We start from the raw sequence: 17,319 nt of genomic DNA, 5'->3' as shown, positions 1-17,319 counted from the left end.
TTGGCAGAATGCCAGCCGAGGTTGTGTTTGAGACGGCCGAACTATACTACGGAACAGAGCTCAAGTACTCACAAATACTGCCTCCTCGAGTAGCGGACTTCTCGGAGTCGTTATGATGTCACTAGGGTTCCGAGCTGCGGTTACTGGGCTAATGTATAGGCAGGTTTAAGTCTTGCATTAGAGTACTCGTCGATGCTTTATGTGTTTTGCCAATTTCTTTCGCCCTTACAAATTTACAAACATGAGTGAGAAATGGTGAAACTGCAGTGTTGATACGAACAAACAAAAATTAAGACGTCATAACTTCATACGATCATTCTAAAGTATTTCATTTAAATATTCTAAAAGCAGTAAATCTTTTGCTTCAATCGGCCATCTGTACAATATAAATAGTCTACAATATGTTCAATTTTGAAAAACAATAATAAGGTTCAAATTACGATAAATACTTCCAAATTGTAATAATACAGTTTGAAAGCTTTTTTTTTTTTTTTCTTGAAAAGAGACGGCATAGAGAAGGATGAAATGAAAGGATCTTTACCATCATGGACTGATGATCACCATCAAAAGAGTACTCTCTGAGTTTTTCAATTATTTCAAGCAAAGCTCTCAGTTTGCATTAAGATTAGAAGACTATCTTAAAAGAAGATTCTGATGCGGTGTTTTAAGCAATTAATTCTGGTTCGACAAATTTAAAATATGTTTAAATTCACTGGAGAAGCCGCTGATACAGATAAAATTACTCTAAAAGAATTTAATTCCTCGTTGTACAAAATTATTATAGTTGGAAAATATTCTCTTAGCCAAAAATTCAATGTAGGCTAGACGGGTTTATTTTGGAAAAAAATACCTAATCGTACATTCTTTTCGAATGAAGAATTAGTTGCCTGGACATAAACTTAAAAAACAACTGCATTGCTTCTTGTTAGAAAGAGTCTGTGATTTAAAACTGAAGCCAATGTTAATTTATCAAGCAGAAAATCTGAAAGCATTAAAAAGAAAGATAAAGAATTGCTTCAAATCATTTGGAAGTTGAATAAAAAAGCCTGGGTTACTGCGTTAGTATTTAAGAGCGGTTGATTTTTCCTTTCGTCTCCGCAGTTGAGCAATATTGTAAAGATAAAAATTTGTAATTCAAAGCATTATTAATCTTAGACAATGCTCCAGGACACCCAAAATTTCTGTAGAATTTATACCAGGAAATTAATGTTATGTTTCTTCCACTCAATACTAACTACCTCATTCAGCCCACTGATCAAACAATGGTTAAAATAGTGCCCATGCATCAAATACGGACAGCTACGTTTAAACGACATTATATGAGAATTATTGAATAAAATTTTATTGAATAAAAAAGCCTGGGTTACTGCGTTAGTATTTAAGAGCGGTTGATTTTTCCTTTCGTCTCCGCAGTTGAGCAATATTGTAAAGATAAAAATTTGTAATTCAAAGCATTATTAATCTTAGACAATGCTCCAGGACACCCAAAATTTCTGTAGAATTTATACCAGGAAATCAATGTTATGTTTCTTCCACTCAATACTAACTACCTCATTCAGCCCACTGATCAAACAATGGTTAAAATAGTGCCCATGCATCAAATAGGGACAGCTACGTTTAAACGACATTATATGAGGACAATGATGACTCACGCAATCAAGGCATCTGGCAACATTGAGATATTTTTGAAAGAATTATAACGTATGGAACGCAATGAACAATATTGAAGACTTGTGGGCTAAAATAAAAAAAGTCAACAATGAAAGTCTCTTGGAAACAATTATGCCCACAAATGAAAAGTGACTTTACAAATTCTGAAGAAATTCCGAAAGCTATCACAGCAGAAATAGTTAGTCTACTGAATGAACTAAACAATGAAGCCAACAACGAAGGTGTTAAAATGAGTTCATTGAATTTCACTCAATATCTTCGTCAAAGGAATATTTACTTCAGCAACAGGTGTTAAATGAAATACACAGTGAAAGTGAAAGAAAAATGAAACTGATAAAACCGTCGTCACTTTCACAATCAAAAATATGAAGGGAGCCTTCATGCATATTGAGAAATTCATGGAAGAATCATGGAGGCTATCATGGAAGAATGTGATCTCAATGGAGAACGTATACCTTAAGTATACAAAGCGATCGAGAAAGGCGAGCACTTTATAGAACTCTTTATTAAGAAAAGAAAAGTGGTAACTCTTGACAAGTTTACATAGAAAATGCCTGAAACCGGTTAAACAGGCTTCGTCAACTTTATGCACGCATATTCATAGATAAATAATATTGTTGATAAATAAATATTTTAAAATACAATTTTTAATGCTTAATTTTACATCTCTCTATTTTCGAACATTCAACTTTGGGACACCGTTTCAGGAACCAATTATGTACGAGAATCAAGAGTCGCCTGTATGACGTATGAAATGCTTAAAGAGACTCATACCTCGGAATGAAAATCAGTAACTGAAAACTGAGAGATCTCGTGAGTCACCGAGAGATCTTATAAATATAGAAGAATAGAAAAGAAAGTCCATTTAAATAGTCGAAGAAGATAAACCTCACTAAGAGTTCAATAAACCCGGACGAAATTATATCAAAGTTGCTTTAAAAATTGAAATGTGTAAATCCTTTCACAGTCCAGAAGCTATTTAATATTGACATTTTCTTTGTGTAGTACGGTTACTTTAATTTTCAGTATAATGCTTATGTGTATGAACTTGATATATTGAAGCAATATGATAATTAAATACATTAAATGCAGGTTCTTGTGCCAATAACAAAATAATTCATTAAGTTAAAGCTTGGACTTGCAATGTATTGAAAATGAAAAATTCTGCGAAAATATAAAGTTTTACTTGAACAGTCGAAAAAGTATTTTTTATATATATAATGGAAAAATATCCTGCTTTTAATGCGAAACGAAGAGATGATTAGTAATACAAGATTTACTAATTTCTTTTTTCCTGACGCAAGTTACTAACTTGAGTTATTTAAGAATATTGAAATAGATCACATAACTTAACCTTCCAAATTTCTTTAAATTCTTTCATAGGAAATTAACAGTAAATATTTTACCGAATTTATAAAAGGTATCTTCATTTTTTGCATCTATTACATCATAAATATTTGTTCACTCGCTATCCATTTGCTATATGTATAAATAAGTTATACTTTTAATAACAAGCAAATTTTCTCGCGCAAAAAGATTGATAAAAGTTCAGATGTTAAGTTTAACTTTTTCGGTTACAATAAAAAAAATAGTGCACTATTAAAATACAACATAAAATAAACTATGTGTCTGCATTTATCTTATTTACCACCAGTTGAGTTGCTGTAACTCCTGTTATATGACTATCAGCATTCGGGCTCAGTTGGTGGAGCATTCTGTTGTCGCTAGGCCCAAAGAAAAATCTCTATGGAATATTAAAATTTGTAGTGTAATTTATAAAATTTCTTTGGAAGATGGGTATTTGCGACCTGTGGTTATTAAAGAGACCCTGTCAAAACTTTGATTGTGTTGAATGAGGATTTTAGCAATGTTTTATACATTGGGAGTTTGAGTTTACAGAGAATATTTACTCTAGAAGTCAGTGGTAACTTGGATATAAGAAGTTATTCAAATGCATTTTACACTGAACAATATCAACGGGATATACATCATATGGTGCTGTTCACATATTTCCAGAGTTCCTGTGTAATATTTATTTGTCACATTCATAGTAGTCACTTATGTCATTCACTTATTTACAGTTTACTTACAATTCACTTATGTATAGTCTACCTGATAACTGAAGGTGACTCCAAGAAATACAAATCAGTATGTAGAGTTAAAAATTTATGTGTTCATTGAAAAACATGTGCGGTTCACTTATATACAGAGCACCATTTCATATCTGCTTTTGCATTTAGCTCTCAATGGATAGTCAGATTTTCATTTTACGAAAATGATGCAATGCTTAAATATAGAAAAAGAACTGCAAAATGTATGTTATGCATAATTACGAGTTTATTCGTTAAAACTTGAATAAAATTATTCGTATTTTTTAACTTCAATAATTTTAATTTACGCTGAGAATGAAATGGGAAATGGATTAAGTATCAAAAATATTGCTAAAATTAGATGATCATGAGTATATTTTAAAAAAAAATTTTCCTTCTAAAATGAAAGAACGCATTGTTGGAGCTAAAACGTTCCACAATGTAGCATGGAGACATAATTTAGTATAATTACACTAGAATAGCATTTTCCTAAACAAACACAATTAACCCTTTAAAAGCTCCGCTCGAAATAATTGGGGATACAAATATTGCATTCATTCTGAACTTAAAAATATTTACCATGAACCTAGGACAATAATAAGGAAAATATGCCGTCTTTAATGTTGTATAAAACAACTTTTATCTTGTTTAATACTTAAAAAGCGCAAAATTCTACTACTGCAATCATAAGAATTGAATCCGATTTGCATTATTTGATACGAAACCGAGCCAAAGCACACAATCACGAAACCACGCTTATAATACCACACAAGCAAAGCCAAAAAAAAAAAAAAAGTTACAAATAATCCCATCAATGAAGTTATTAGAGCAAAGGAAGGCCGCTTTACGTAAAAGAAAAAGTTAAGCCTAGCCAATTTTTCACAAATGATTAACAATTAAGTTTACATAAAACTAAATTGAACCCAATCTCTGCAAACTTAATGAGTCTCGTGTTTACTGCGGTACCCTCCCTTTGTTTCAGAGACTTTTTTTCCCTTATCTTAATTAACAGCGAGTGCCTGGGGGTGCATACATTAGCATTATCTTCTTTTAATACCCCCTCACGATTGCGCCTCTTCTACCCCTGACTGATACTCGTATATTAGTGCGCAGTATAATGTTATTTCAGTGTAGATTAGGACTTCTTAAATGCGATTTTTGGGAGAATTTGTTGGGAGAGAGCAAAGCCGAAAGGAATTTCTTCTCTGTGTTCGTAATATATTTTTTTTCCCTTTTTAGGTCACGTTGCCTTTGATGTCTCTATTTAAAGATTAGTCGGCCTCTTTAGTATCTTTATTATTAGTATTATTTTGTTGCGGTCTCTTTTAAATTTAGCAATTAAAGCAATTACATGATTAAGAATGCTATGTTTCCGTGAAATTTCTTGCAACAATTGGTGATTTCTTTGCTTTAATTTTTTGGCTCTGTTTTGCTCTTTGATATGTTAATTCGGTCGTAAGGTAGCTTTGAGTACCCCCGTTACTGTTTCTTCGCCGTGATATTTATACGCTATTAACATGTGAAGAGCTGTTACGGCAACAAAGACTTTGTATACCTGTTGCCGACCATTTCATGCAGAAGAATAAAGGCTAACGTGACCTCAGGCATTACGTTAGTTGACGCGATGGAGGTTTTCTACATTCCGAGGATGGTTTTGCCTCTTTTTTAATTATACAGGAATTTTTATGAGTGCTTTTTATGCATAGTTTGCAATGAATTTATAAAACATGTAGGTATTTGCTCGCAAGATCGAGCGAGCAGCTGAAAAAGTATTTTCCCCCTCTCTATGAATAGAATATACCCCTATTATATAGAACGACATTTTAAACGTATAATAAAGTACTAAATAATGGAAGTAACTGCAACAAGTTCATATGGATAATTAAAAAAATCTGAATCTTTTGGTTCCTATTTGGTTTGCATTTACTAGATCGACATCGATATACACCTTTACTAGTAACCGACATTAAATTAACGCAATAAAAATGATGGAATAATTAACAACACGATTAATGAGCGTTTGTTTACTTGGTGCAATGTCCGCATAGCATCGACACTGCGCAGGATCGGCATACAGGCATAAATTCGTCGCTGCCTAGGGTCCACACTGGACAGGATCGACATGGCGTAAGACTGACACAAATATAAAACAGACACTACGAATAAACTGTCATAGCATACATACGAAGCTGGCACAGCCGACAAGATTTATAATTAGTAAACGCTCATGATCAGGATAATATAAGAATTTGATTAAATTATTAACTATACGAAACCTGCGCGTCATCAACATCGATACAGGATCAAAACCGGTTTCTGAGCTACCGTGTCAATCTTGTCCTGGTAGACAAGTTGTCAATACTATGCCTCTTTCGCGCTCTCCCGTTTTTTCTTTTAATAGCGGAAAATATTGGGTGTCATGTTTCAGTGGAAATATCCATTCTGACCGTTCTGGAATCCATTAAGAAGAGTTTTTTTGCGTAATGTATCTATATACGGACAGAATAAAGGACTCTTTTTCCCCAAACAGATTATAAAATGGAGTCAAAAGAGATTTTTTTCGTGACGTCTGTCCGTAAGTATGTATGTTTGTATGTATCTCGCGTAACTCAAAAGCGATATATATATATAGAGAGAGAGATTCTCAATATATTTATAACGAACGGTCTAATGACTGCTAAATTTTTACCCCTAAATGTTACAAGTTAAATTCAGCCAATGGATCAAATTTTAATATCATCAGTGAAATGACTTTACCGCTCTGGTCTTTTCATAACTCTTACCGAGGAAGATGATGATTTAGTGCTTTGATTGGGTTTATTTAATTAAGTGGAGGACTTTCTATGGGAAACTGGCTAGTATACACGTTACACATGGGGAAAACCACGAAAACGCTAATGCAGCCAGCACGTTCGCCGGGATTGGAACTCCAAACGGACAATCAGTGTTTAGTGATTTTACCGTTCCGTTACTGGTGGACTGCGATGAAGTTCTGGAAAACGTTGACTGCGATGGATACTATAGACGAGTAGCAAATGCTTGGTCGAAAGTAAAATAAATAACACTCGTTCCATCATGGAGAAAAATTCCTCCTAATATAGAAATGGAAGATTTATCTAATCGTGAAGAAGCCGAGGCAGTAGCTGTAGTTATATGCAAAAAAATATTTAAAAAAAATATGCAAAAAAAGGAAATAAAATAAAAAATTTTATACGCAAAAAAATAAAATAAAATAAAAAATGTTATGTGCAAAAAAATAAAAATAAAAAATGTAAAATTCTTCGAAAATATCAGGCCGAAAAAAAAAATCCTGGAATGGTTCGATGGCGATTCGACTGCGAGCTTTCAGGTGCCGATATCGTTTCAAATGTCACAAAAGCAGAAAAGGGAGAAAGTGGCACTGAAAATAAAGCGAAGAAAATACTGACAATTGCATTAGTCCCGAAACAGCAATGATTTCTGTTGGACTTCGTCGGCCAAAGTGGATTCGAATACAATGATAAAATATGTACTTTGAAATACGAACTGAAATTCGATAAATACTTAAACGTTCTCAAAGTAAAATTACTAATTTTTTAAAGATGTGAAAGCATACAATATGCAAAAAACTGATAATTTGGAATATCTGTGTTTTCTAATTAATCGTGACCTGCTTCACCGACATTAATCCAGATAATCCAGGATGTTGCAATGTAAAATGTTAAGTTCTTTATAGTCCTTGAATCAAAGAACATTTTTAGTTTAGCGTGGTTTTAATAAATTAGAAAAGCTAAATTTCACTTGGTCTGAAAATGATACGTATAATTTAAATTTTATATTATGATTTGAATCTTTCATTGGAAAATAAATAAAACAGTTTTGGAGGCAACTTTTTAGGGAAATTTCAAATTCACATGACATTCCTAAAAACACCTTGAGAAAAAACTGTTGAAATTAAGTATTAATTTAAAAAGGAGCTATTTTAGTAAACACTCAGAAATGATTTAATGAAAATAACATCTTAGATGAAATTTATCTCAAAGGTGATGGCACTCATAAAAATTTTCCCGTCCGAAACTTTACCACAAAAAGCATACAGCACTAAACTGAAGAAAGAATTTTATAATTGGTCAGTTCCATTCAACGAAATGAAAAACATGCGAGGAAAATATAAACATTTACATTTGAAAATGAAAATTTAAAAAATTTAGAAATGCAGACATTGCCGAAGAAACTTGAAAAGATGGAAACTGTTTCGCTAAAAGGGAAAATGCTATAGTATAATGATGTTGCACAATCTAGCAATAATTAAAGTGCTATTTCAAACTGTTATTACTTAGGCTGTGTACCTTATTACTGCTATAGCAAAATTAAGCTGCACTAAATACATTAAAACTGGAAAAACTGCCTTCTAAGTGGCATTTGAACCCGAGATTTCTCCTTGCGAACAAGTACTGCATCACTGAGCTACTAATGCTAGGAACTAATCGTCGATAATTTCCTTATTGAGTAATTAGATTTTTTTGAAGACATGAAAAATATACAATGCCCTCACCGAGACTCGAACCCTGGACCTCTCGAATACGCGTCGAGTGTGCTTCTAATTACACCACGAAGGCATGCTGGTAGTAAGGAGAATATACTTTATATCCTTATGTAGGACAACATTTTCGGAGTGATCCCTGAATGAGCATTGCTAAAGATTATCCTTGATTTGACCGAATGTTATCTTCATCCCAGATTTGTTTTGGAGCAGGATGTTATGAGGTCCTAATTGTGTTATATTAAGTCTTTCAGACTCTAGTAAACTAACATGCCAGTTATTAATCCGTCTGAAAATGTACGACAAATTATTAACCTTCCGAACATTACGGATTTAGCCTTGAAATTTCGAAATTCTCAAAATGCCATGAATAAATGGTATTTTCTTGATTACAATGAAACAAATGACTCTCTCACTTTGTACGTTGATTCCCTTTTCATACTATATATCCAACTCGAAATTCGATACATTAAAATCCGACAGAAATTTTCATATGTAATCAAGACGAAAGCCATAACGCTGACAGAATTTTAAGAAGGTTTCAAATAAACTTTTTTATTTAACCTTGAATTGAACATAAGCGCAACATCTGCGTACACTCAAAACTCCGCCACTTTTGGGTATTAAAACAACATAAAGTTGAATTTACAATTTATAAAGGGATTGCATGTCGATAGTACATACATGGTCTAACTAAGCTTTCTCAACTTTAATGGCGCTATCTAATGTCCGCTAGCGAACGACTTATGCCGGAATATAATTGGTAGACTTCGGCTATACAGAAACTGTTCGCATATTTTTAGACGATTTTCGTTGTGTCTACAGGAATATTTTACCTAAAAGTTTTGTATTTTATATGTTCCATTTGATACCCCTTATTCTTCACAATTTTTCTACGCCGTAATTTTCGAGACAATAAAGCCTATTCTAGTATCGAAAGTGTTATTTTATCCCATTCCTCTTGAACAGCTTTCCAAAGTCCAAGGAGGGTTGTGGCTTGACGTTTGGATAATTCGCTTTTTAAAACTCCAGAAGTGCAAAAATACGCGGATGATACATCAGGAGATTTAGTAGGGATATGAGCCTTAATACACGTTTCTTGTTCCATTGTTTTCAGGAAGCTAACAGTGGATTTTGACTACAACAGAACAATTCCTTTGTTTGTTAAAAAACAAACGCATGCTTTTTACTTACAAATATAACGAAAATAATAAGAAGATTTGTAGAAAAATTATTAATTTCTTCATCTTTGATTAATAACTGATATAAGATATGAACTTATTCTGATAATTTTATATCATTTCTATTGACAATACGTATGAATTTTGGCATAAAAATGTTTAGTAAACAAAACTAAAAAATTAAACTCAGTATCTCTTTTTAATATGTGTGTTCATCAGGAAGAACGGCATAAATATAAACAAACTAGAGAAAAGCTGAGAACAACACTGATTTTTAAGGTAGAACGAAGATATTAAACATCATTCTTTTCATAAAGGGCCCATTATTATGTATCAAAAAAAAAAAGAATTTTATGCTCTGATTGCTAGAAAGGTTAATACCATTGTCAAAGGCAAATAAGAAACTTCTTGTCAGTTAATAAAGAAAATAATTTTATGAATAGAAGTTACAATTATTGGCGGAATTTGGCAAACATAGCACTCAGAATAACTATGCAGAAAAAAATAAAGTTTCAATATATGATATTAGGACATTTTTCATATATATGTGACTTATCCTCTGGTGTTGTTAGTAACGGAAGAAATATATGACAAAATTTAACATATACATATAAAATAAAGCTCCAAATTATGTTTGCAAAATCTTTTTTAACTTAGCTACTTCAATTTATACCTTAAAAATAGTAAAATACTTATAATAAAAATTTCTGGAATGCGTCGTTCTAAAATTAGTCTTTGTCATATTAATTTTATCTAAGGCTAGTGACGTATGTATTTATATAACGGCAAAAGTAAAACTAAAGTCCTTGAGTCGATAGTATTCTAAACAAAGTTTTTTTCAACTAATAGTAATAAGGTGACACTATGTCCCTCTATTGAGAATTCAAGTTACTTAATCATTCTAATTTAACACTTATAAGGTTGTAAGATCTATCTCTACTTGTCCACATACACTAACTTAGATCCTACAATAAACCTGGCGAATTCTTGCACAGACGTGAATTAAATACCAGCACAGAAGAAGGGTGCAAAATAATCCTGTAGAGTCATTAGGTGTTTTTTTTGGGGGGGGAGGCCGGAGAGGAGAAAAATAGCAACCGCCTTCGCCGGGAATCGAACCACGGACCTCTGGAATACTGGCCCAGCGTGCAGAACCACTACACCACGAAGGCACGCTAGGGAAGTGGGAGTAATACCTTATAACCCTTTATTAACTCAAACTAAATTAACAGAAAGCACGGACTTCGTGCGTTACAAAACACCGTTCACTTGCGGCCATAACTAAACATAGACTAGAATACAAATCAAATCTGAAAAATAAACGATTGCAAGAACGCACTTCAAAATTACTCCTAAGAGATGGACTCACAGAAATCTAACCGGCGTGATACTAAACAGATATGGCCAAGAGGTTTACTAGCGTGACCGCGAAATAACAACGAAACGTGTGCTAGGCTAGCGATCACACTCTGAATAAACTGAGATAATCACACGTTTAAATAGCACTTCACTTAACTTTAAATTTACATCCTGGAGAGAGAATGTGAGGGGAAGTTTGAGAAGTTGAGAACAGGAAAACTTAAAATAAATTTGCTATGCAAATTAAGAAAAACCCTACAAGGCTACAAGGTATTTCTCCCGCCTTCTTAGCATGCCTTCGTGGTGTAATGGTCAGCACGCTCGGCGCGTATTCGAGAGGTCCGTGGTTCGAGTCCCGGCAAAACATTGCTCATTTTTCACTTCTCGTGCTTCGAAAAAATCTAATGACTCTTCCCACTAATAAGATAATCTTTTCTGCTTTGTCTAGTTAACATGTAGATTGCCGCCTTTCTTTATTACCATTTGTAATGTTTTAAGTTAATGAAAAGTATGTTTGTATTAAGGAAGAAGGTGCTCTCTTAGCACTAGTTTTACTATATATGTATGTTAACTTTAGCAGTGCTATGCCAAAAATGCGCCATCATCTAAATACCAACCAACAATTTTAAATCAAAATTATAAACTTAAAAAAAAAATCTGAAAGCTTCCAGATTTTATATTACGCCCAGAAGGGCTTTTTTTTTTCATTTACAGACACATATACGTTTCGAGAAAATTTGAGCTAAAAATATTTAAAAACAGCACCTGTTTAGAATTTACGATAGACAGTCTCGTGCGCTGGTGATAAAAATTTTTTATTCCCTACAATGTTGCCACTGCTCACTTTGAAATTGTAATAAAAAATTCATTAATTTTTTAATACAAAATTCATTAAATTTTATCAAATATGAAATAGACAAAAAAAAAATTGAGCTTCCAGGTGCCATGTTCGGTGGGAGGACGATATTATTCAAAATTTGATTACTTCAGGACATCTGTTTTTTAACAGTACCAGAAACGCACATACATTCAAGCAGATTCTTCATGATTTAGTTTCCTTAAAGACAATACAATGGGATAACGTTTGCTGGCAACAATCAGAAAAGTGATACATCGCATTTAAGTGATTCAACGCAAAATGCCGTTTCGAGAGTAATAGCCCTTCTGGGCTAATAATTTAAACTCAATTAACTCATAATAACTCATTCAGTGGGGAAAGTGAGATTTTTTAAAGCTTCACTAATCTAAAGAAAGGCTATATTAGTCCCATTTGTAGCGATTACATTTTTTATATTCTTTGTAAAATAATTCTGTTATTTTTGTTACGTATCGTCATGTACGCACATTGTGCTTTCTAAGATTCACATTTTGTCCTGAAACTAAAACAAAATTCATTAGAAGTCCAGAAATTTTTGTTGAAATGCCTCTGTGAAATTTATATCATCCATATCTGCACATGAGCTTCCGAGATAAGATTCGGTGAATTCTTCTTTTGTTGTTTGTGTTGAAGTGGAAACCGGCGTTCTATTAAAAATGACGAATTATCGTTTGGGAGACGAAATGAATTATAACAAAAAATTCGAATAAAAATAAAATGAAAATACTAAAAAACAAATCGTGAAAGTCCCAAGAAATATTTCTCTGCAAATTAAGGACTACTGGGTCGTGAGAATTTGCGGCAGAAACTCCATCCCCCCCTCGCTTTCCACACACACACGCCATCTGTCAACCCCGCTGAACAACTTTCAGGCGCCGGAGTCAACTAATTGTCCGACACCACATAAAGAAGTGTAAGATAAGTGGCGAAAAATATAACAACAAAAAGAAAAACAGTTCTTCCCCCATCTTGTTGACTTACGGAAAGGAAAAAAAATCAAAGTTGACGAAGGGGGAGAGGAAGGGGATATTAGTACGACATTTTATGAACCATTCGAAAGCGGTATCCCTTGAAGTGTTCACAAACGTCTGCGCAAACAGCTAGATTTTAAACTAAGTTTGAAAAAAAAGTGCTCATAAATAAGTAAGCAAACGTGAAATAAATCGTCTCACTTGCACGTGTATGTGTTGGCTCATCAGAGCTTTAGAGTTCGTTGCTAATGGCAACCAATACACTACAGCCAATAAACTCAACGATGAATTCTTCATCAGTTTGAAGAGAAATTTGGTGCAACTGCCGCGCTTGCTGTGTCCAGACTTACTTAAACCTGCCGCTTGCATTAAAAATGCATGCTATAATCTGAAACACGCTGTGCGTTTCTAGATGAGATTCGTTACCCTCCTCCCCACTGCAGTCTTCGTATGTAATTATTGCATCGTTACGTGACGCAGAGAGCTACGCTGATACGATGCGAAGTCGGAAAAATCGATTAAAGTGCATATGCCATCATCGATGGGAGCTTGCCATTGATTGGCCATATAAACCCAATTTTCTTACTTCGAAGTTTATGTGGTATCGATAAGTCTGCAATTAACGTGCCCAATCCAAATGTAATCAGATACGCTGCCAGAATTCAACGCAGTTTCTGATCCGGTATAAAATGCTGGCAGTTTCGATCACCGAAATGCAATTTATAAAAAGGTAATTTAAAAAAGTTTTCAGGTTGTAAATCAAAATAACTAAATCATTTATCCAGCTTCGTAGAAAATTATAAATAGCTTCATGTGGCCTGTGGAAATATGTCTAGCGTTTAAATTGCTAAAAGTTTGCTTTAAAATTATTAACTACAGAATTTCCGTCTCATATATTTCCCGTTCTTTTGGTATAATAGCATTTGAGTTTAAAAAATCCTTTAATTTCTGAAAAATTTAACTCTATAATTTGAAGACATTTAAGACTTTAACAAGAAATTATCTGAGTTTTGTTAATTATAAATCGAGTAATAAAAATTTTATCTTTCATTCGTTATTATTAACTGATAAGGTATTTTCTCCCTCTTTTCCGCATGCTTTCGGGGTGAAACAGTACTCGGTGCGTATTCCACAGGTCCAGGTTCGAGTCCCAGCGAGGGCATTGCTCATTTTTCATGCTTCCTGGTTCAAAAATTCTAAATGACTCTACAGTAGCTCCCGAACTAAAAGGTGGTGGATGATTATTTTTCACCATCAGGATTTGGTAAATGTGGAAAGGGAGTATATAACGTATTTTCTCCCTCCTTTCTTCATGCTTTTCTTCATTGCTTTCGTCGTGTAACGGTAGCACACTCGACACATATTCCAGAGGTCGAGATTCGAGACATGAAGAGAAAATTGCTCACTTTTTAATTCTTGCTTAAAAAAAACAAAAAAAAAAAACCTAATGTCTCTAAACTTTTATAGTAGCTTTACACCTTTCAAAATTAAGACACATGCACTTTCTAGTTTTTAAAATGCTAATTAAAAAAGTTATATAATAGTGTAGAGTCATATATTACGGTAAACCAAATATGGGGACTTGTGACAAAAACTGACAGATTGTCGTTCTCAAATTTGCATGGCTCAATGCATATATTTTCATTAAACATTCGAGTTTGAATTTTCAGAATTTTTTAATTTTGCCATAGATATGTGAAAAAAATCATCCTATTACAGTGAAGTGGTGCTGTGTAAATCACACTACATAGATAAATGTGCAGTTTAATGCGCAGGTAATTATTTTAATAAATAAAAACAATTCAGCATTTTTTTAAAAAATAGATTCATTGTTTATTACATTTCTAAATTATTCCAATAAACCAAAGACGTTTTAATTTTCTTAATATTCTGACGTCCACAAACTGTATCAGTGCTCTTAATACTATTTTAATCGATTTAAAATTATACTTTATAAAGAATAAAACAATGTCGACAGAGGAAAAAAAAGAAATTTTAATTTCAAATAACCTGATTATTTTGCAAGTAAAACTCAGTACATAGTTTAGACATTTTATTTATAAAAAGTGCAGATTGTTTTAGTTAAAAAAATTTAATTTTTATCCTCAGCAGCAAAGTTTGGGGAGAAATGCTTTGACACGATACATCTCATATACATGATACACAAACAGGTAATGCATGAAATCTATATAAAGTCACTTTGTTTTGATATTTCCAAATACATTTAGAAATTTAAATGCACCTATTTTTATCTTGATGGGCATAAATATCTGGAAACAATTTTAAATGTAACCTAATTTGAAAACAATGAAACACATTTTTAAACAAAATAAGTGACTTAATAATTCAGCTCTTCGGCTGTATTTAAATAAGTTCATGCAATACATTCAAATTAAGTTAATTTATGAAAATAAAATTTATACGGAAATTGGAAAATCCTAAGGCGTTTTGCCACAGTCTAAATCATTCAACTCGTTTATAAAACGTTATGAGAGATCTGAATTTGTCTCTCAGAGATTTATAATGAATTTTAATGTTGAAAAAGCCCATTTTGAGAAAAGCATGCATAAAAACTCATAACACAATCTTTAAAAATTGTAAAATAGGAAAAAATATAAAACACCTAACACAATTTTTTAAAAAAAACGATTTTTAGAATTAAAATTAGAGTTTCTACGCAAAAGCAAGCAATTCCGCCAGCGGGCTAGAAAGCAGATTTTTCGGTATACAAAACTGAAAGATTAGTTTTGGCCTCACTGCACAAAAAGAAACTGAAAGTACAGTAACTGACTTAATTGCCTATTATACTAAGAGTTCAAATGTAAACAAATGGCGGCTACGTTAAGCTTAGCAGCACTTAAATAACTTTTAAATTGTTGATAAATCTACAACTATCTCATGCAGACTAACTAAAGCATAACAAACTTAAGCGGAACATAAGAATACCATAATTCAATCCTTTTTTAAAACAAAAAAGGCACAATTTACCAACATATAAGATTAAAAAAAGACCGAGCTCACAGGGCCGAGTAACAGAGTGGGTACATATATATATACATATATATATATATGTATATATTATTTACTTTTGTATTTGTATTATATACAAAAGTATAACAGATATATAATATTTGCATACTTTTGATGCAGCCGATTGCAACCAAAAAGGGAGGTGCACTACATGTTATAGCAGTCCTTATGTACAAAATTTCAACGTTATGCGAGGTTATGCGAGGTACGTCTGTACGTACATGCGTATGTACAGACGCCACGAAATAAATCTCTCTGAACGAATTTTAGATGTATTTTTCAATCCGTTTTGGGAAAAAGAGTCCTTTACTCTGTCTGTATTTGCAGATGTTACGCAAAAATATCATTCAGACGCATTCGAGAGCGGTCAAAATTTTTATCGAAATGATACCCGAATTTTTGCAATTGCAGCATTTCCTTTATTTCGTACAAGGAAGTAACAAGGTCAGATTAACGCGTGGCGGCTTGATTCTGGTAACACTGCTTCGAAATGTTTGTTGGGTCTACTCTACGTGATGTCCATTGCATAACGTCGGCAGACACGCGACTAATATTGTTGCATAATATATACTGCCCGGGACATTAAATCTCGTAATTTAAAAGAATTCTAGTTTCGTTTGTATCTACGACAACTGTATTTACGTCAGCATTCTGTGTTTGACACACCGCTGTATGACGGCGGGCTGCAGTACAACCACAATGATAACCAGGACGGTGGCCACAAAGACGATACGCAGCTCTGGCTTCTGCTGGGGGTTGTGTACAGTTGCTCTTACTTTCCTTCTCAGCGTTGCTTAAACGGAAGCGAGAATGCAAATTCTGAAACCAATTTAAGTAGTAAAATTTGATATTTATTCCTTTTTAACGTGAAAATTCCGTCCATTCTTGAAATGCGTTTAACTTTATTTCCAAAATCAAATCAGATGCGTTTTAAGAATGAAAGTAAGGAAATGTTGACTAAGAAAAAACCACGTAATCTTTAAAAAACATAAGGTTTCCTTTTACCTGAAATGAAATCTGGAACAAGATTGCATTTCATCTTGCATAAGTTTGTTAAGTTATTGCTTTAAGGGATTTCAGTTACTAACCATCCTGTAAAACGGGTTTTCCCTGCATGATTAGAGCTATGGGGAAAAGACAACACATAGGCGAGTTTTAATCAACGAATGATCTGGTTATCATTTTCAGCCTCGTACATTATTTATGAATTATATTAAAACGCATTATTTAAATTTATGTTACGAAATACCAGAATTCTTCTAATATGTAATGTTAAGTATGTCAAATGCTTTAATGTATTTGCATGTATGAGAGACAAATCTCAGTTTACATTAATTGATTTGCTGAACGTTTTCGTGTATTCGTTCAGTTTTCGTTAATATAAATAATAAATACTGTTTAAAAATTAATCGTATTTAACATTTCGTGTAAGTTTATAATAGTAAAAAGTTTATTCTGGTATGGTTGATCATAAATTACCGTATTTACTCACGTATATTTCATCCTCGTATATTTCTTACCTTTGCTTTTTCAGCGTATGACTTAGAAAATTTAATTTATGGTTGAATAGTATATTTAATTATGGGAAAGCATGCGAGGGGTTTCTGAATAAGAGGAG

The 17,319-nt window shown here is 33.0% G+C and overlaps 1 protein-coding gene and 1 non-coding gene across 5 annotated transcripts in view; one reads left to right on the top strand and one right to left on the bottom strand.

Moving 5' to 3' along the window:
* The window catches only part of LOC118181677 (paired box protein Pax-6-like), a 279,053-nt gene that overhangs the window by 251,460 nt on the left and 10,274 nt on the right, over positions 1-17,319 (top strand). The window lies entirely within an intron of this gene.
* On the bottom strand, positions 10,563-10,636 carry TRNAT-AGU (transfer RNA threonine (anticodon AGU)). Its single transcript has one exon. It is a non-coding gene; the product is annotated as a tRNA-Thr (tRNA).

The sequence above is a fragment of the Stegodyphus dumicola genome, chromosome 2 (genome assembly GCF_044657685.1).
Source record: "Stegodyphus dumicola isolate Sdum_Otavi_A_Nest chromosome 2, ASM4465768v1".
In the NCBI taxonomy this organism is placed as follows: Eukaryota; Metazoa; Arthropoda; class Arachnida; order Araneae; family Eresidae; genus Stegodyphus; species Stegodyphus dumicola.
This window is presented reverse-complemented; position numbering and strand designations above follow the sequence as displayed.